General features: G+C 37.0%; 1 long non-coding RNA gene across 1 annotated transcript; it reads right to left on the bottom strand.

The window, feature by feature from the left end:
• Nucleotides 1-10,611: 10,611 nt before the first annotated feature.
• On the bottom strand, nt 10,612-12,945 carry LOC141591119 (uncharacterized). Its single transcript, XR_012520669.1, has 3 exons — nt 12,783-12,945; nt 12,578-12,685; nt 10,612-10,804 (listed from the first exon to the last, which is right to left on the bottom strand). It is a non-coding gene; the product is annotated as an uncharacterized LOC141591119 (long non-coding RNA).
• Between the last annotated feature and the right edge of the window lie 5,584 nt (nt 12,946-18,529).

Here is an 18,529-nt window from a genome sequence, read left to right as displayed (position 1 = left end):
ATTTAAATCTCTAAAAGGATCAAAGGGTATACTTTTGTATTATTATCAGTTGGTCCACGTTTATCAATAACGGTTGGCTTGCTAGATAAGTTTGATGTTATTGTCATACAGATGGCGGTGATAAACTGGTCCCTAAAAGTCACACTTATAGGATACGTTTGAGAGATGTGACAGTATGAAAATACAGTCATGTTGATGCCTAATATGACTAAGCAGTTAGTCAGAGTTATTATTGACTAATAATTAGTCAAACGCGATGTTGAGATATTTATTTAATACGAATTAAATAATAATGGCTAAAGCGAATTAAGCAGTTAATTCGTAAATTGAATATAAACGATTATATTTAATTAATGTATATTGAATTAATTAATTATACAATATTGTCATTGTCGGACAAGTATTAATATATCGACTGAGTCATGTTACTAGTTGATATTTTAATAACCGATAACCGATGACGATTTATAATAAAATCCCGTCATATACATTTTAGCGATACGAGTCGGACCAAGAGTTAAAAAAATAAGGAGGGAGTGAAAGCCCACTCCCTCCCCTTGCTCACGGTTTGGACCGAGTGAACAAAAGGAGAGGCTCTCTCTCCTTTTGACCTAATCTTTGTCATTTGCACAAAATTAGGGTTTCGGAAAAATTTCCTCTGAAATTCTAGATCTGACACAAAACCTCACAACAACTCTCTCAATATTGCAAGTCAATTAGAGAGTAATTTCTAGCACAAGGGGCATAGTCTCAGACGGTCTTGGGTGCAACGATTAGGAGGAAATCTACATTGATTTCTGTTCATTAGGCCGAATTGTACAGGACCCGAGGTTGATTCTTATTCCTTATCGTTTCTCTTGTATTTTTCGTTTATGACATTTTATCACATGTTAAAATTTGCGTTATAGTCCTAAATTTTAAGGGTTTTATACGGATATTACCCCTCAAGTGGTATCAGAGCGAGGCCACGTAAATTTTTCATGTTGATTTTCATAAAACGATTTGAAACGATCTTGTTTTGCATAGAAAACCGTGCGGGCGAACTGTTTTGTATACACGGCTGTTTTTGTTTTTTTTTTTCTCATTGAAAACCGTGACAAAACGCTTCCCGTCGATCGAGGCGATGTTTTGTTTTTCGATTTGTTCTTTGCATATTGTTATTTTAAACGATAATTATAGCAATATGTTAAAGTATTATCAATTGTAGATTTAATTGTATTTGAATTAGATCAAAATTGCAATTGGTCTTGTTTTGTTCAATCGTTTTTACGAGGGTTTTGATGCTTGGAATTTTTTTTCCTTTCTTGCTCTCGGTCCAGCCGAATTAAAAAAAAAAAAAAAAAAATTGTTTATTTTTTTTGCTCTCGGCAGCAGCAACAATAAAAAAAAATGGTTTTATTTTTTTCGGCCATAACATATGCACAATACGGATTTTGTGCATTCGCTTGATAGTGAAATGGTTCACTCACGTACCATTTAGTTATTTTAAAGCAATTTAAAGTAACAGATTATCATGAATTAAAATTAAGTTGATAGAAGCGGTTTTGTCACATAATTTTAATCGTTAAAAGGTGGTTTGGATAAATTTAACATAATTACGGAATTATGTCACGAATAAATTTTATTTTAGTTGATGCATTTTTATTTATCGTTATATTTGAATGCCTTGAATGTTTTATTACGTATTTAATTTTACAAACGGTTGTAACTTAGTGTGGCCTTAGTAGAACGTGTTACCGTAATGATGGAACACGGTCTTGGTTGTATTTTGAGATCTTGTATCTCCGTTTTGGTTTTTCCTTGTAATTACAGTTTTTATTTAGAATGTAAATAGGTTTATATTTTGTAATTTTTAAATTGTAATTTTGAGAAGACCAAAGATGGAGATCGGATGCTCACTCCCGCTGCATGGACAAAGATGGAACATCAAGACAAGCTTCTCGGGTCCAACGGTGGATTCCAAAGTTGTATTATGTTCTTTTTACTAGGATAGGCCACACTAGGACTTTTATTTACGTTTTGCATTCTTTTACATTTTTTATTGTAACGATAGTTTGCATCATTTTCCGCCTAAAACCAAACCACCTAATATCTGCATGAAAACTGACTCATATAGAGGTTACGCGTTAGTTTTCTATGATATACAGATATCACACGTTTTTATAAGCCATCACCTAAATTAATTCATTCACGCAATGCTAGTTTTTCGTTCACTTAAAATGAATTAAAACTAAGTTGATGGGATCTTCCTCGTATAACCAAAAATTGAGAATAGTCTTTATAGGTCAAACTCCATTGAATCCCTTCTTCGTCGGTAGGCATAATATGACCCCTTCTACGTCGGGTAAGTTGGAACTGATTGACCTATTTTATCTCAACACTATGGTCACTCGTACGATCCTGTGATTATGGTGGAGTATAGATAGGATTTACGGAAATCTATCGACCAAGAGTTCTAACGATAGAACTAGCTAAACAGTTGGCTTATCAATTTACGGAAATTGAGTCTTGGGATCATTTGTATAATTCTTGAGGTAGATCGATTATACAAGTGCAATGAGTCTACACGTTAAAATGAATTTTAAATAGACTTAAATCACCTCGATGAGTTGCTTATTTCGTTTTGTTTATCCTTTCTTTTTCAGTGTAGATCACGATCACTTAAACTGCTAATAACAAAATGGCTGGCCGTGCTGACGACCCAATGCCAAGTGCCACATTGGACCGTGAGTCCTGGCTTCGGATCTTCATGAATCGGATGAATCGCTACTCGATCAAGAATGATGGATCAAACTTCGTGGACTGGGAGGCGGCATTACGGAATGCTGCCGCTGCTGACGGAAGCTCAAATATCCGACGAGCCCATCCCGTCAAACCCAGGCCCCACGGCCGGAGCTAACGAGATCGCCAAGTATAACAATTTCGTCATGGAAGCGGGTGCGATTAAAAACGTACTCATTTTTGCAATGGAATCCAATTTGCAGAAACGCTTCATAGCCCAAGGTGCAAACAAGATTTTCACCACTCTCACTAAGGAATTCTCGAAAGCACCGAGAATCGTGACCTATGAGCATACCACTCGCTTCTTTGATGCGAAACTCCGAGAAGGCCAACCGGTTAGCCCAAACATTCTCAGCATGATTGAGAATGTCGAGAAATTTGAGGCGCTTGATTGTAAAATCAGCGAGAACATCGTGATTGACCGCATGCTTCATTCACTCCACGATGGTTTTGCGCTCTTTAGAGCGAATTACTATATGAATGATTTGAAGAAAAGTCCTCATGAACTACACTCCCTACTCGTACAGACCGAGAAGGATATGAAGTTTAGTGGGAGCTTGAAACAGGATGTTCTCGTTGTGTCAAACAAGGGCAAGGGTAAGGGCAAAGCTCAGGCAGACCTAGCGGTAGGCAAACCGAAGTTTAAGAAGTCGGGATCAGGTAAGAGTGGGCCTGGTGAGTGGAGCACCTCATCAGGCGCGACAAAGAGCAAGACTGGTAACATGGAATGCCACCATTGCCACAAGACTGGGCATTGGAGGCGTACATGTCCTGTATACCATGAGGACATAAAAGCAGGTCGCGTTACTCCTGTTGGTATGTCTTCTACTACTTCTACTTTTATTCATATGATTGAGATTAACCACGCAAGTTACGGAACTTGGGTACTAGATACTGGTTGTGGTTCTCATCTGTGTAATCATGTGCAGGGGCTCCGAAACATCGAACCCCTCGTAAAGGGTGAGGTGGACCTGCGTGTTGGGAATGGAGCACGAGTGGCTGCGCGTCTCAAGGGGAACATATGTGATCCAGACTTCCTAGCGGATTTGAGTTATTTTTATATAAGCTGCTATTATGTACCCGAGTCTATCCAAAAACATTATTTCGTTTCGCACTTGACAAACTTGGTTTTTCATTTGTAATAGAGAATAATAGTTGCATTTTCTCATTACACGATATGATTTATGGCAAGGCGAGTCTCCATGAACGGAATTTATGTTTTAGATCGACCAAAATATTGCACGTAATGAATAAAAGGTTAAAGGTTGGTGACAAAGATCAAACTTATCTATGGCACTACCGTATGGGACACATTAATGAGAAACGCGTTAAACAGCTCATAAAGAATGGAGCTATATCGGCCTTTGATTTTCAATCATTTGGCACGTGTGAATCATGTCTCATTGGTAAGATGACTCTAATTTCCTTCAAAGGTGTTGGAATGCGCACTGCTGACCTATTAGGACTCATACATACGGATGTGTGTGGACCTATGTCAATCACCGCACGAGAAGGCTATAGGTACTTCATCACTTTCACGGACGATTTAAGCAGATATGGCTATGTCTACTTAATGAAGCACAAAAGTGAATCCTTTGAGAAATTCAAAGAATACCGAGAATCGGTCATGAGAACCAACTGGGTAGAAAGATTTAAACACTACGATCGGACCGTGGTGGCGAGTATCTTTCTCACGAGTTTGATCAACACCTTAAGGACTGTGGGATTGCCTTACAGTTAACTCCACCTGGAACACCTCAGTTGAATGGTGTATCCGAACGGAGAAATCGAACACTACTTGATATGGTTCGATCCATGATGAGTCACACCGTGTTGCACGACTCATTGTGGGGTTATGCTCTTCTCACACCTGCTCTAATACTTAACCGAAGTCCGTCTAAAGCTGTTGACAAGACTCCATATGAACTATGGAAGGGAACGGTCCCTAACTTGTCCTTTATACGGGTTTGGGGCTGCGAGGCTTATGTCAAGTGGAGACACGAGGATAAGCTCGGCCCGCGATCGGTCAAGACATACTTTATAGGTTATCCTAAAGGAACACTTGGTCATTACTTCTATTCGCCAACCGAACAACGTGTATTTGTTGCGGCTAGTGCGACATTCTTAGAGAAGGAATTTCTCGAGAATGCGAAGAGTAATAGAACCTTCGAACTGTCGGAGATTCCGGAACCAAATACCGAGCAACCATTGGAGGAACCAGTTCCTTCAATCCCTGGCGGTAAGTATTCTGAGGAACCTAGAAGGTCGGGAAGAGTCTCTATTCCTCCGGACGATACATTGGTATGGTCGAGGAACATGACATAGATGACATTCTGCTCTTAACGAGTAGTGAACCCGCAACCTATAAAGGTGCCATGACTAGTTCCGACTTAAAGCTATGGCTTGAAGACATGCAATCCGAGATGGACTCCATGTATGAGAACAACGTATGGGATCTTGTTGACTTGCCTGCTAAGGTTCGTCCCCTTCAATGCAAATGGCTTTACAAGATAAAGCATTCTGTGGAAGGTCAACAAGATATCTATAAAGCACGACTAGTTGCTAAAGGTTTCACCCAAGTGCCAGGTTTGCACTACGATGAAATTTTTGCACCCGTAGTCATCTTTGCGTTCCATTCGGATTATCTTAGCGATTGCCGCTTTTCATGACTATGAAATTTGGCAGATGGATGTGAAAACCGCCTTCTTAAACGGTTATTTGGAGGAAGAGTTGTACATGGTACAACCCGAAGGTTTCATCGATCCTGAACATCCTAAGAAAGTGTGCAAGCTTAAGCGTTCCATTTATGGACTTAAGCAAGCTTCTAGGAGTTGGAATCATCGTTTCGACCAAGTGATAAAAGAAAATGGATTTAATCGATCGGTCGAGGAACCATGTCTATATATCAAGTCGAGTGGGAGCAAGATTGTCTTCCTAATATTGTATGTCGATGACATACTCCTGATTGGGAATGACATACCTCTCTTAACTTCGGTAAAAGTATGGTTGAAGAACCATTTCCAGATGAAAGATCTGAGTGAGGCACAAAGAATTTTGGGCATCTGTATCTATCGAGATAGATCACGTCGGATGTTATCTCTCAGTCAGAGTCTTATATAGACAAGATACTAGAGAGATTCAAATGACTAACTCCAAAGGGGTTTCTTCCTATGGCTCCAGTGGGTGCATTTGAGCAAGTCTCGGGCACCAGAGACACCTAAGAGAAAGAGCGCATGACACGGATTCCTTATGCCTCGGCTATAGGATCAATCATGTATGCCATGATATGCACACGTCCGGACGTAGCATATGCATTGAGTATGACAAGTCGATTCCAACAAAGATCCGGGTGAATCACATTGGATGGCTGTCAAGAACATTCTTAAGTACCTACGGAGGACTAAAGAATGGGCATTGACTTATGGAGGCGATCAAAAGCTATGCACAACCGGTTACGCAGATGCTAGCTTCCAAACGGATCGAGATGACTCGAAATCTCGATCTGGATTCGTTTTTACTCTTAATGGCGCTGATCACCGGAAGAGTTCCAAACAAAGTGTTACAGCAGATTCTACGACTGAGTCCGAGTACTATGCCGCGTCTGAAGCTGCAAAGGAAGCGATATGGATGCGTCAATTCTTACAAGGACTATCTGTAGTGCCTAGTTCGAATGACCCGATCACCATCTATTGCGACAATAGAGGTGCCATCTTCCAAGCTAAGGAGCCTAAGTCTAGCAACAAGTCTAGACATGTACAACGGAAAGCTCATCTAATCCGAGATTACGTGGAGCAAAAGGAGGTAGTGATAGAAAAGATTGCTACAGATGATAATATAGCAGATCCTCTCACTAAACCACTACGACAAGATAACCATGAAGGGCATGTTAATTCTATGGGAATTAAACGTGTTCCTGAGTTGTAGTACTCTTTTATGGATTAGATTCATTCACTTTTGTACTCTATATGACATCATCGTTTTGATATTTATATATTTTGTTTTTCATGTGGATTTGTACGACAATTTTGAACACCACAAAGTGAACTGAACAAACATTATATTTTTTTGGTCCTTAATTGCCCACGTGAGCTGATAACTCTGGCAATTATTTTATGACGTTGGTTGATGGTGGGTTCAACAAGCCATAAGTCAAAAGGTTGACTGACCAATCACAGAGGCGAGTTATACGGATATCTCGTAGGACACAATTGCGACATCGACATGGAGTCCTAAATGTTTTATAACATTCGGTGCCAGGTCATGGATAGGACCTCCATGGTGATCCTAAGAGTCGATTCTTTTGACTATCGACTGTCTCTTGAGACTAAGGCAGATTTTGGGTGACTTTGGTTTCTTTCTCACGGTCATCCGTAACAGGGGGCCAAGTAGATTTTTTCTGGGTCATTTCATGCTGTGCTTAGATCGTCAGGAGTCGAGTTGAAGGAAATATTCAGCCTTTATCAGGTACTCGATATTTCTCAGGACCACTCGAGAAGCTGTAACAGAAATGCATCGCCATGCTCGAATACGAATTCGTTTTATCAGTTGAGTTACTCTCTAGTCGGGGAAACCACTCTTGATACAGATCGATTGTAAAATACGACCTTTGCGGATCCGGATCTGCAAATTGTTTTACATTGAGTGGGAGAAATTTTAAATGAATATGAGAATCGGTTATCGCACATACACTTGTACGGACAAGTGGGAGTTTGTTGGAGCCGTGTCCTCCATTTAGTGCGGATAACGTTATTGCACATACACTTGTACGGACAAGTGGGAGCTTGTTGGGGCTGGTGTCCTCTACAGTTAGTGCAATAACATTTAAATCTCTAAAAGGATCAAAGGGTATACTTTTGTATTATTATCAGTTGGTCCATGTTTATCAATAACGGTTGGCTTGCTAGATAAGTTTGACGTTATTGTCATACAGATGGCGGTGATCAACTGGTCCCTAAAAGTCACAACTATAGGATACGTTTGAGAGATGTGACAAAGATGAAAATACAATCATGTTGATGCCTAATATGACTAAGCGATTAGTCGGAGTTATTATTGACTAATAATTAGTCAAACGCGATGTTGAGATATTTATTTAATACGGATTAAATAATAATGGCTAAGGCGAATTAAGCAGTTAATTCGTAAATTGAATATAAACGATTATATTTAATTAATGTATATTGAATTAATTAATTATACAATATTGTCATTGTCGGACAAGTATTAATATATCGACTGAGTCATGTTACTAGTTGATATTTTAATAACCGATAACCGATGACGATTTATAATAAAATCCCGTCATATACATTTTAGCGATACGAGTCGGACCAAGAGTTAAAAAAATAAGGAGGAAGTAAAAGCCCACTCCCTCCCCTTGCTCACGGTTTGGACCGAGTGAACAAAAGGAGAGGCTCTCTCTCCTTTTGACCTAATCTTTGTCATTTGCACAAAATTAGGGTTTCGGAAAAAATTTCCTCTGAAATTCTAGATCTCACACAAAACCTCACAACAACTCTCTCAATATTGCAAGTCAATTAGAGAGTAATTTCTAGCACAAGGGGCATAGTCTCAGACGGTCTTGGGTGCAACGATTAGGAGGAAATCTACATTGATTTCTGTTCATTAGGCCGAATTGCACAGGACCCGAGGTTGATTCTTATTCCATATCGTTTCTCTTGTATTTTTCGTTTATGACATTTTATCACATGTTAAAATTTGCGTTATAGTCCTAAATTTTAAGGGTTTTATACGGATATTACCCCTCCAACCCCCACCGCAACAAAATGCCTATGTCCCTCAACAACAAAAATATATCCCTCCACCGGGGTATCAAAATCAACAAAGGCCCCCACAAAACAATTTCCAACAAACTCAACCTCCACAACAAAATGCCCAACAAAATAACCAAGAGGGAGGTAAGCTTTATTGGGAAATGTGTCCTCAACAATAGTGCGATCACATGATTTAAATATCATTATTAAATCTCATTTTAAGAATACATGTGGGATGTAATTTTTTACAGTCAACTGGTCCACACATATCGGTAATGATTGGCTGACTAGAGTTTGACATTACTATCGTGCGACGGTGGTGATCAATTGATCCCCTTAGGTCATACCTATAGGGAAATACTCTTAATTGATTATTTAATTAATCGTATACCGATACGAGTTAATTAAATTGCTTAAAATTGACGGATGATTTTGTGAGTATAATTTACGTATCTTATTGTAAATATGATTAAATGAGACACGGTCTAAGTAATCGAATTGTTTTATTACTTAGATGAAATCATTGTTTACAGAAACAATTGAAACGAAATGAATAAATTATTATAAATACAGAATGTTGTAATTTATAATTTGGAAACATTTTTGGTACGAGTAATTACGAATTACTAGTCGATTTTGTAAATGACATATTTTATGAGTATGTTGATTTTTAATAAGTTAATAATACATTACATTGTGACATGTCATGTAACATGTTACATGTGACAAATTGACAAATGACAAAATAAAATGGACCATCCATTTTATATTGAATGTACCGAAATAATGGAGGGAGTGTAAGATATATATTGTGTTTTTATCTTGAGTGGAAAACACAATTATCATATCTAAGTAGTAGCCATGCACACCTAGCTTTTGAGAAGAGCAAAAATTAAAGGCATTGGGCATGCTACCCAAGGCCAATTTTTCGGCCACTTTAAGGGAAAAGAAAAGAGTTTTTCTTTTTCAATTCATTCATTCATCATTTTACACATAACATTTTCTAGTGTAAGAAATGTATCTTTCTCTACATCTTATGATATTTATAGAGAAATAATAACCTCACAAAAGCTCTCCCTTGACCGAAATATTCAAGAGTAAAAATACAATTTATATTGTGTCAATTTTATAGTAAAACTAATATTATTACTAGATCTAAATAATATTGGTTATTAAGAGATTCCTTGGGTATATGCTTTTGGGAGGGATTCTATATTTGAATCCTTGTTCTTCCATTTGGAGAGCTCAAGAACTAGTAAGGTAGGTGACCTTACTAGTGCCCAAATATCCGAAACATGCAATGTAAGGAACCGATTTCTTCTCTTAAATATTGATGTTTGCATGCATAAGATCCACCATTTAATTTTATGACAAATTAAAATAAAACATATATGAATATGTTGAGTATATAGATCTACTTTTCCTTCAATCGGTATCAAGAGCCATGGTTGTTTGCATGCAAATCGGTTAAAAGTTTTTCCGAGTTATAAAGATTAACATATAAAACTTGTATAATTTGTGTTATTATGATATATCACAAAATTAATTTTTGCATGTTAAAGTTTCTGATCCTAAAATGTATTTAGGATATTTTGGTTAATTTATGGATTTTATTGTTCATTTTATATAATATTGGCATTAAAATGTGATTTTTATGATAAAAAAATGTCATTTTTGGACGAAAATTAGCTAAACTTCGAATTTTCCAGTGGTTTTTGGATATGTTTTCACATATATTATTTTTAGATGATCTGGAAATTTCATAATTTTATGAGTTCTTATGCTCGAAAAATGGATTTTTCATGATAAAAATCGGATTTAGATGAAAAATAGGTTAATATGAGAAATATTTCGAATCTGGTCATAGAAATTTAGTATGTGACACCCTCATTTAACGCGGAAAAGTAAACACGTAATTCTACAGAAAAACTGGTAGGATATGTTTGTAAATGGTTCAACTAGTCCAAAAAACCTGCAATTTCAAAACATTTTTCTAACTAAACCATTCACAACCAATTCCAACTCAAGAAGAGTGTCATAACCCTGCAACAGCTGATAAACTAACTTACATATATAACTAAAGACGCGAAAATATATGGATACAAACCAAAAATAGAAAAGGAGACATATGTCCCTTCAAATTATATACAAACCAAAAGTATAAAAGGTTTACTAATAGAATAACCAAAACTAGGTCCAAGGTTCCTTGCTCACTAGCCGTCTGTGACCCCCAACTAAGCATCAACAACCTGTCAATCGCATTTTATACAAACACGAAAGCCACAATTCAGTGGGGAGTAACTTCGAGTCCTCCCAGCCACGAATCGTCAAAGTTAATGTAACATGTAAACAATTTGATAAACCATTTACTTATCATGTATTCTAACAAATGACCCCTAAACTGACCAAACTAAACTATCATGTGAATCAGATAACAAATAGTAATCCAAACTTTATCAATCAGAACGGCTTACATCTCACCTATTACAGTTCATAAAATCACCATACAAGAAAGGGCAATATATCAAAGACAGGCATAAGTTCTTAGTACGGTCAATAATCACTTTGTAACTCAAGTCTATACCACGAGGTAGGGAAGGTAATCGAACCGGTATCTTGGCTCAGCGGTTACTATTAAGAAAACATGGCCAAGAGACAACACAACCCTAGCCTAAAATCTGCGCAGACCTAGACATGCGGATACACACCACCGCACCCAAGACTCACAACTTTTTTTTAAAACAAAGTGAAGTGAGTACCCTAAGGACACCACCGAAGGGTCGGCTAGTACTTAAGCTGACCCCATACTATCAAAATTAGTACCTGAGGTCATGCCCCAACTTGGATAAACATCCACTAGTCAGGAACACAAAGGCTATCAAGCAGTGAACATATACTCGTCAGAGACTATAAAGACCTATCTATGATGAAGGCCGAAATACTCACCTAGGACCTAGTCACAAATAGTCCCACTTGAATATTTTAGCCCACACCACCCAAAACTCACCACATAAGTCAAGTAAGACACCCACTTAACCTTAAGAGGGCAAAAAGTCCTACTTACCAACATAAATTCTAACATTCTATCATGTGAAAGCTATATAAATGTCTATTTACAGCATACAATCCCAGCAGTTCCTCAATAAGAATTCAATACTAATTTCCAATCCTAGCAATTATAACAATATAAAAGGCTTTAGGGGAAACTAGGGCCATTACTACAAAATAAGAAGCTATTTAAATTCAATTAACTAAATAAGAAACTATTTAAATTCAACTAATTACACATGTGAAATAGAAATATAATAAATGGCCTAAAACAAGAAAAAGGCCTAAGTATCTAATTCATTCAACCGAATTTTTACCCGCAACCCCAGCCCCGCGACAGTGCACGGGTCAAATTGCGGTGACCAATCACTCAATTAATCGACATCGCATCGATCAAAGGGACTAAGGCTCGGTTTTGACAATCAACAAAGCATTACAATTATAGCTATAAAATTCATTTTGAGCCTATTAATTACAATTTCATTTTGTAAACTATCCTAACATGTGATAACTATTAATATAAGCACAATTTTTCCGTTAACATAATATTTGTTACTAGTATGCTTCAATTCAAATTACTACCCTTTTGTTACTTATACTATTCTAATATTAATTAACCCTAAAGACCAAGATTGCACGAAAACCCGCGAAACAAGCACGGACCGACCCGGGCCAACCATGGGCTAGCCGTGGGCCTACCACGGGCCTGCCACGGCCTGCCGGCTGCTGCCGGGCCCGCTGCCGGACCATTTCTCCTCTTTTTTTTTCATTTTTATACATTATAAGACCGTCTGAAAATTAATTAATCGTCCCCAATTCAACTTTGATAATTTAAACTACCAAAAGGCACAAATTAAGCTTGCATGCAATTAAGTTTAACATGTGAAAAATTACTACCCAAACAAAAATTCACCAAACATACAAAAATCAAAAACATGTGACGATAATTCGTCGAGTAGCTCGAAATATGTTACCTTAAGCTAGAAAATGAGCAATTAGTCCTCAAAACCGAAACCCTAACCACAACTAACCGCTATCCTCTACAATATACGAGTCCCCGAACTCGTCTTCCAATCCTTCACCTAATTAAACAATAAAAACACAAAAATTAAGCACAAAACCGAAATCACCGAAATTTGGTCTTAAAATAACTTAATGAAAATTGAAATTAGAACATACTAAGTTGTAGATCGTGGCGAGGGGATTCCGGAAAGGTAAATTTCGCGAAAAACGGACAAGAAACGAAGATTTTATGGCCAAAATAGCTCGATTTGTGAGAATGGTGTTTTGTTTTTGGTTGATACGTTGATGATGATGAACCAAGAACAAGAAAATCAGAAAAGTGAATAAAGAAGGGGAGGGGAGCCGTGTAAGAGGAAAAGAAAGGAGGAAAAATTACGTGCGGGATTTTTAGTCGGGATTTTTAACGAGTCGGTTTTGACTCGTTTCAAAAATAATTAAATCCGTAAGTCAAACGCAAATTCCGTCAAGTCCAAAGTTTTTAAACACGAGATTACAATAAAATTGAGTATTCACATGACCCATTTCCAAATTCGTTTACCCAACGTTCAAACGAATTGTCATTTTCCCCCGATATACGCCCTTATTTCGAAATAAAAGATTTTACACGGTTTAAACTATTTTTAAACATTTCAAAACTATCAAAATAAATACTTTTCTTCAAAATATAATAAAATTATATTTCTTTAAATTATTTTTTTTTTTTACTTTAAATACTTAATTATCACTTTTATTTTGATTAATAAATTATTTCAAATATATTAACGGTCCAAAATTTACGGGCGTTACAAATCACCCCTCCTTTTAAAAAGTTTCGTCCTCGAAACTTAGAAGGAGAAATTATAGTTATAAGAAAATATAGGTATCTTTTTAATGAAACGGTGATACTCTTGTTGATCAGACAAGAACATCCATATTCATATCAAGATATAAAAATATTTCTACACCAATAAATGAGAAAATCCATTATTGGGGACGTCACCAACAACAAGATTTAACATTCACTAATGTTAAAACCATTGCAAATCATAAAAGCATTTTCAAACTTTTAGTTTAAAGTTCTATAATAAAAATACTATCTTTACTAATTATGATTTAAACACGGCTTAGTAACTTGGAACAAAAGTAAGAAAAAGGAATACCTTACGGAAATAAATCAAAATTTCATTTTCAAATCCTTAAAAATAGGTTAGGTTTGCAGAAGTGACATAAACTTTCAAGAATGAATCGAAACTGGTTGCTTGAAATATTTAGAAATTCCCCGAAGTGAAAAGTAACTTAGACATCATAGGAGCAGGTATGCTAAAAGGATTCAAGCTTAACTAATCAAAAAGAGCTATGATGAATTTTATGGGGTAAGAATTGAAGTCATAATTACAAGGATGTCAAAGATAAAGTTTCATAGGTTACCAACATCAAACTTACGAGAGGAGTATGATGATGTAAGGAAGAGAGATATGAGCGGTAACGCTCATGATCAAGGAAGAAGGGAGATTAGACACTAAGGAAACGCCAGACACTCATATCTCCAATAACAACATCACTCCCAAGAGTCTCCTCAATCGCTTATGTTACTTCTTCCTAACATATTCCCTGGAACAAGATATTTCACTATAAGTGTGATCTCAACGCTCCAAATTCTCAAACATCCCGAAACGACTTTCACAAGCCTAAGGTCAAGACTTCCAACAAAGCTGTATTTGTATCCCACTAGTGTCAACTATGGGTTCCTCAAAAAGTAAACCTTCAATCAAGAGTCCCAATACCATGCTCTAAACTCCAAGAGAAGGTTCCTCAAAAATTCCACAAGGTACTCATTTCAAAACAGGTAGTAACATACCAACCTCAAATTATGAAAAATCAATAGGATCTCAAGTTTCTCTATCCTTTTACTTATTAAGGATTCTCAAAAGCAGAACTACACCCAGCTCCAGCATCGTCTCATCATCTCAAGCACTCAATGCGACCTCAAGGTCTATAAAACTATAGGATTAACAAATTCTTCTCAACACCAAGTCTCTCTAAACTCAAGAACTCTCAAGAGTCAACTAGAATGCCAAATCCCATCACCAAACCATTCTGGTCATCAACATCCCCAAGGAGTATTTTTTCAAATTTGATATCCTAAACTTACTTACCATCAAATTCTCAAGGTACAAGGTCATAATTGTAACAACACTTTATCACCTCAGAGTTTCTAAAACCATAAATTGAAATTAGGTTCCTTAGCCTAACAATTGGTGTCATCCATACCATCACCCTTTCTAGTTACCAAAACAAGTGCTAAGACTTCCCAACAATGTAGCTTACTCTCACTCTCATAACATACTTCAAGTAGTAATCAATATCACCCTCTAACACCAACAAATAATCCCACATTTAACATTTCCCATATGATAACATATACACTATCAAACCCTCATATCCAAAATGATTATGGAAGCCCAACCCAAACTCGGCTACTTAGTCAAACCTATATCCTCAAATCACATCTTACAAACTCTGTAAACATGGTCAACAGGGTACCAACTATACTAAGGAGGTAAGGAGTGATAACGGAATAGAGAAACAGTAAAACATCTCTGAAGGGTGCATGCATCTGACAAGTTAGGAAACTAAGGAGTCAGACCGTAAAGATAACGGTTGACAAAAATAAGAGGTATTCGAGTTAAGAAGATATCTCGGAAAAGAAGAAGATACGTAAAATTTAGCATAAAGACAAGGTTCAACGATCGTTAAAGAAAAGGAAAGGAGAATAGAAGCGGCACAATGAAAGGGTTACCGCTTACTAAACACTCATCAAAGCTTATGATCGATATGATAAGGTTACTTCACTAAGGTGCTCAACAAAGCCCTAAATGTCTACTACATCGTAGGACTAACAAGGATTCCACAATGGTAAGTATTCCTCAACTCAATTGATTCTAAAAGCCAAAATCAATTCACCACACAAATTCATTTGTTACCATCCATGTCCCAAAGTATCTCCTTTACAATTCTCGTCATTGAACTTCACTTACTATGTCATCTCCAAGTACCCTGGCTTGTTTACTCCATCATCTCACCACTTAATACTTCTAGTTTCCGATACCATAAATTGGAATCACATCCTTGAACTCACGAACTATATCGAACAACATTCCACCAAAATTCCCAAATTCAGATATGTTTCATAAGGTCAACAAGGGATACTCTATACTAGATTTGGTCAACTTAAAAGGTTTAACAAACTAACTAATTCCAAAGTACAATACCAATCCATTAATCAACATCAATGTCCTATTGTATTCCTTTCAAGGCCCACAAGGATTAGGGCTAACTATCATACCTTTAATTCTCCACAAGAAATATCGAGACTCTCAAATGAAGTGGCTTAGGTTCATTCCATCCTATGTGCTAAGGTAGTACCCATGCTTAATCATCTATAACAAACAAGCTCTCTATAGACATAAATCCCAAGGTATTTCTCAATTCACTAAATTCTCATATCAAGCACAACTAACAAGACTAACCAAAGGATCCCAAATTATATTCTCCTATACAACTCAAACCTTAAACAATCAATTTCTCCACTCGTTCACGCCCTCCAATGATACATTCTCTCAAAACTGGGTTCTCTTGAACAAGGGAACTATCCTGCGGTATAAAAGGAAGGTGTCCACATGGACTTTATTATAAAAAGAAAACGAACCTAAGATGAAACGGGAGAAAGAATTGAAAGGTAGTTACCTAGGCGAGATAAGAGGAATTTGAAAGACGAATGACCAACGCAAATGGAAGATTAAGGTAAGATACACTGAATACGAAAAGAAATATCAAGAAAGTGGAAGCATTCTACATTTGGCATAACCAACCTTTAGTGGCACCAAAACTAATAACTAACAATCAACAAACCTAACAATTAGCAATCACAAACAGACTACCACATAAAATCCTAATTCTACCCATCCTACCCTTCTCTCAAGTTTATTATTTTAAGGTCAAGTGATTTCTAAGTGGGGTGCACAAACGTGCGTCGAGAGCAATAGGCTCTGATACCAACTGTGACACCCTCATTTAACGCGGAAAAGTAAACACGTAATTCTACAGAAAAACTGGTAGGATATGTTTGTAAATGGTTCAACTAGTCCAAAAACCTGCAATTTCAAAACATTTTTCTAACTAAACCATTCACAACCAATTCCAACTCAAGAAGAGTGTCATAACCCTGCAACAGCTGATAAACTAACTTACATATATAACTAAAGACGCGAAAATATATATATGGATACAAACCAAAAATAAAAAGGGAGACATATGTCCCTTCAAATTATATACAAACCAAAAGTATAAAAGGTTTACTAATAGAATAACCAAAACTAGGTCCAAGGTTCCTTGCTCACTAGCCGTCTGTGACCCCAACTAAGCATCATCAACCCGTCAATCGCATTTTATACAAACACGAAAGCCACAATTCAGGTGGGGAGTAACTTGAGTCCTCCCGACCACGAATCGTCAAAGTTAATGTAACATGTAAACAATTTGATAAACCATTTACTTATCATGTATGCTAACAAATGACCCCTAAACGACCAAACTAAACTATCATGTGAATCGGATAACAAATAGTAATCCAAACTTTATCAATCAGAACCGGCTTACATCTCACCTATTACGATTCATAAAATCACCATACAAGAAAGGGCAATATATCAAAGACAGGCATAAGTTCTTAGTACGGTCAATAATCACTTTGTAACTCAAGTCTATACCACGAGGTAGGGAAGGTAATCGAACCGGTATCTTGGCTCAGCGGTTACTATTAAGAAAACATGGCCAAGAGACAACACAACCCTAGCCTAAAATCTGCGCAGACCTAGACATGCGGATACACACCACCGCACCCAAGACTCACAACTTTTTTAAAACAAAGTGAAGTGAGTACCCTAAGGACACCACCGAAGGGTCGGCTAGTACTTAAGGCGACCCCATACTATCAAAATTAGTACCCGAGGTCATGCCCCAACTTGGATAAACATCCACTAGTCAGGAACACAAAGGCTATCAAGCGGTGAACATATACTCGTCAGAGACTATAAAGACCTATCTATGATGAAGGCCGAAATACTCACCTAGGACCTAGTCACATAGTCCCGGCTGAATATTTTAGCCCACACCACCCAAAACTCACCACATAAGTCAAGTAAGACACCCACTTAACCTTAAGAGGGCAAAAAGTCCTACTTACCAACATAAATTCTAACATTCTATCATGTGAAAGCTATATAAATGTCTATTTACGATACAATCCCAGTTCCTCAATAAGAATTCAATACTAATTTCCAATCCTAGCAATTATAACAATATAAAAGGCTTTAGGGGAAACTAGGGCCATTACTACAAAATAAGAAGCTATTTAAATTCAATTAACTAAATAAGAAACTATTTAAATTCAACTAATTACACATGTGAAATAGAAATATAATAAATGGCCTAAAACAAGAAAAAGGCCGGTTATCTAATTCATTCAACCGAATTTTTACCCGCAACCCCAGCCCTGCGACAGTGCACGGTCAAATTGCGGTGACCAATCACTCAATTAATCGACATCGCATCGATCAAAGGGACTAAGGCTCGGTTTTTCGGACAATCAACAAAGCATTACAATTATAGCTATAAAATTCATTTTGAGCCTATTAATTACAATTTCATTTTGTAAACTATCCTAACATGTGATAACTATTAATATAAGCACAATTTTTCCGTTAACATAATATTTGTTACTAGTATGCTTCAATTCAAATTACTACCCTTTTGTTACTTATACTATTCTAATATTAATTAACCCTTAAAGACCAAGATTGCACGAAAACCCGCGAAACAAGCACGGACCGACCCGGGCCAACCATGGGCTAGCCGTGGGCCTA

This window comes from Silene latifolia, chromosome 7 (assembly GCF_048544455.1).
Source record: "Silene latifolia isolate original U9 population chromosome 7, ASM4854445v1, whole genome shotgun sequence".
Taxonomy (NCBI): Eukaryota; Viridiplantae; Streptophyta; class Magnoliopsida; order Caryophyllales; family Caryophyllaceae; genus Silene; species Silene latifolia.
This window is presented reverse-complemented; position numbering and strand designations above follow the sequence as displayed.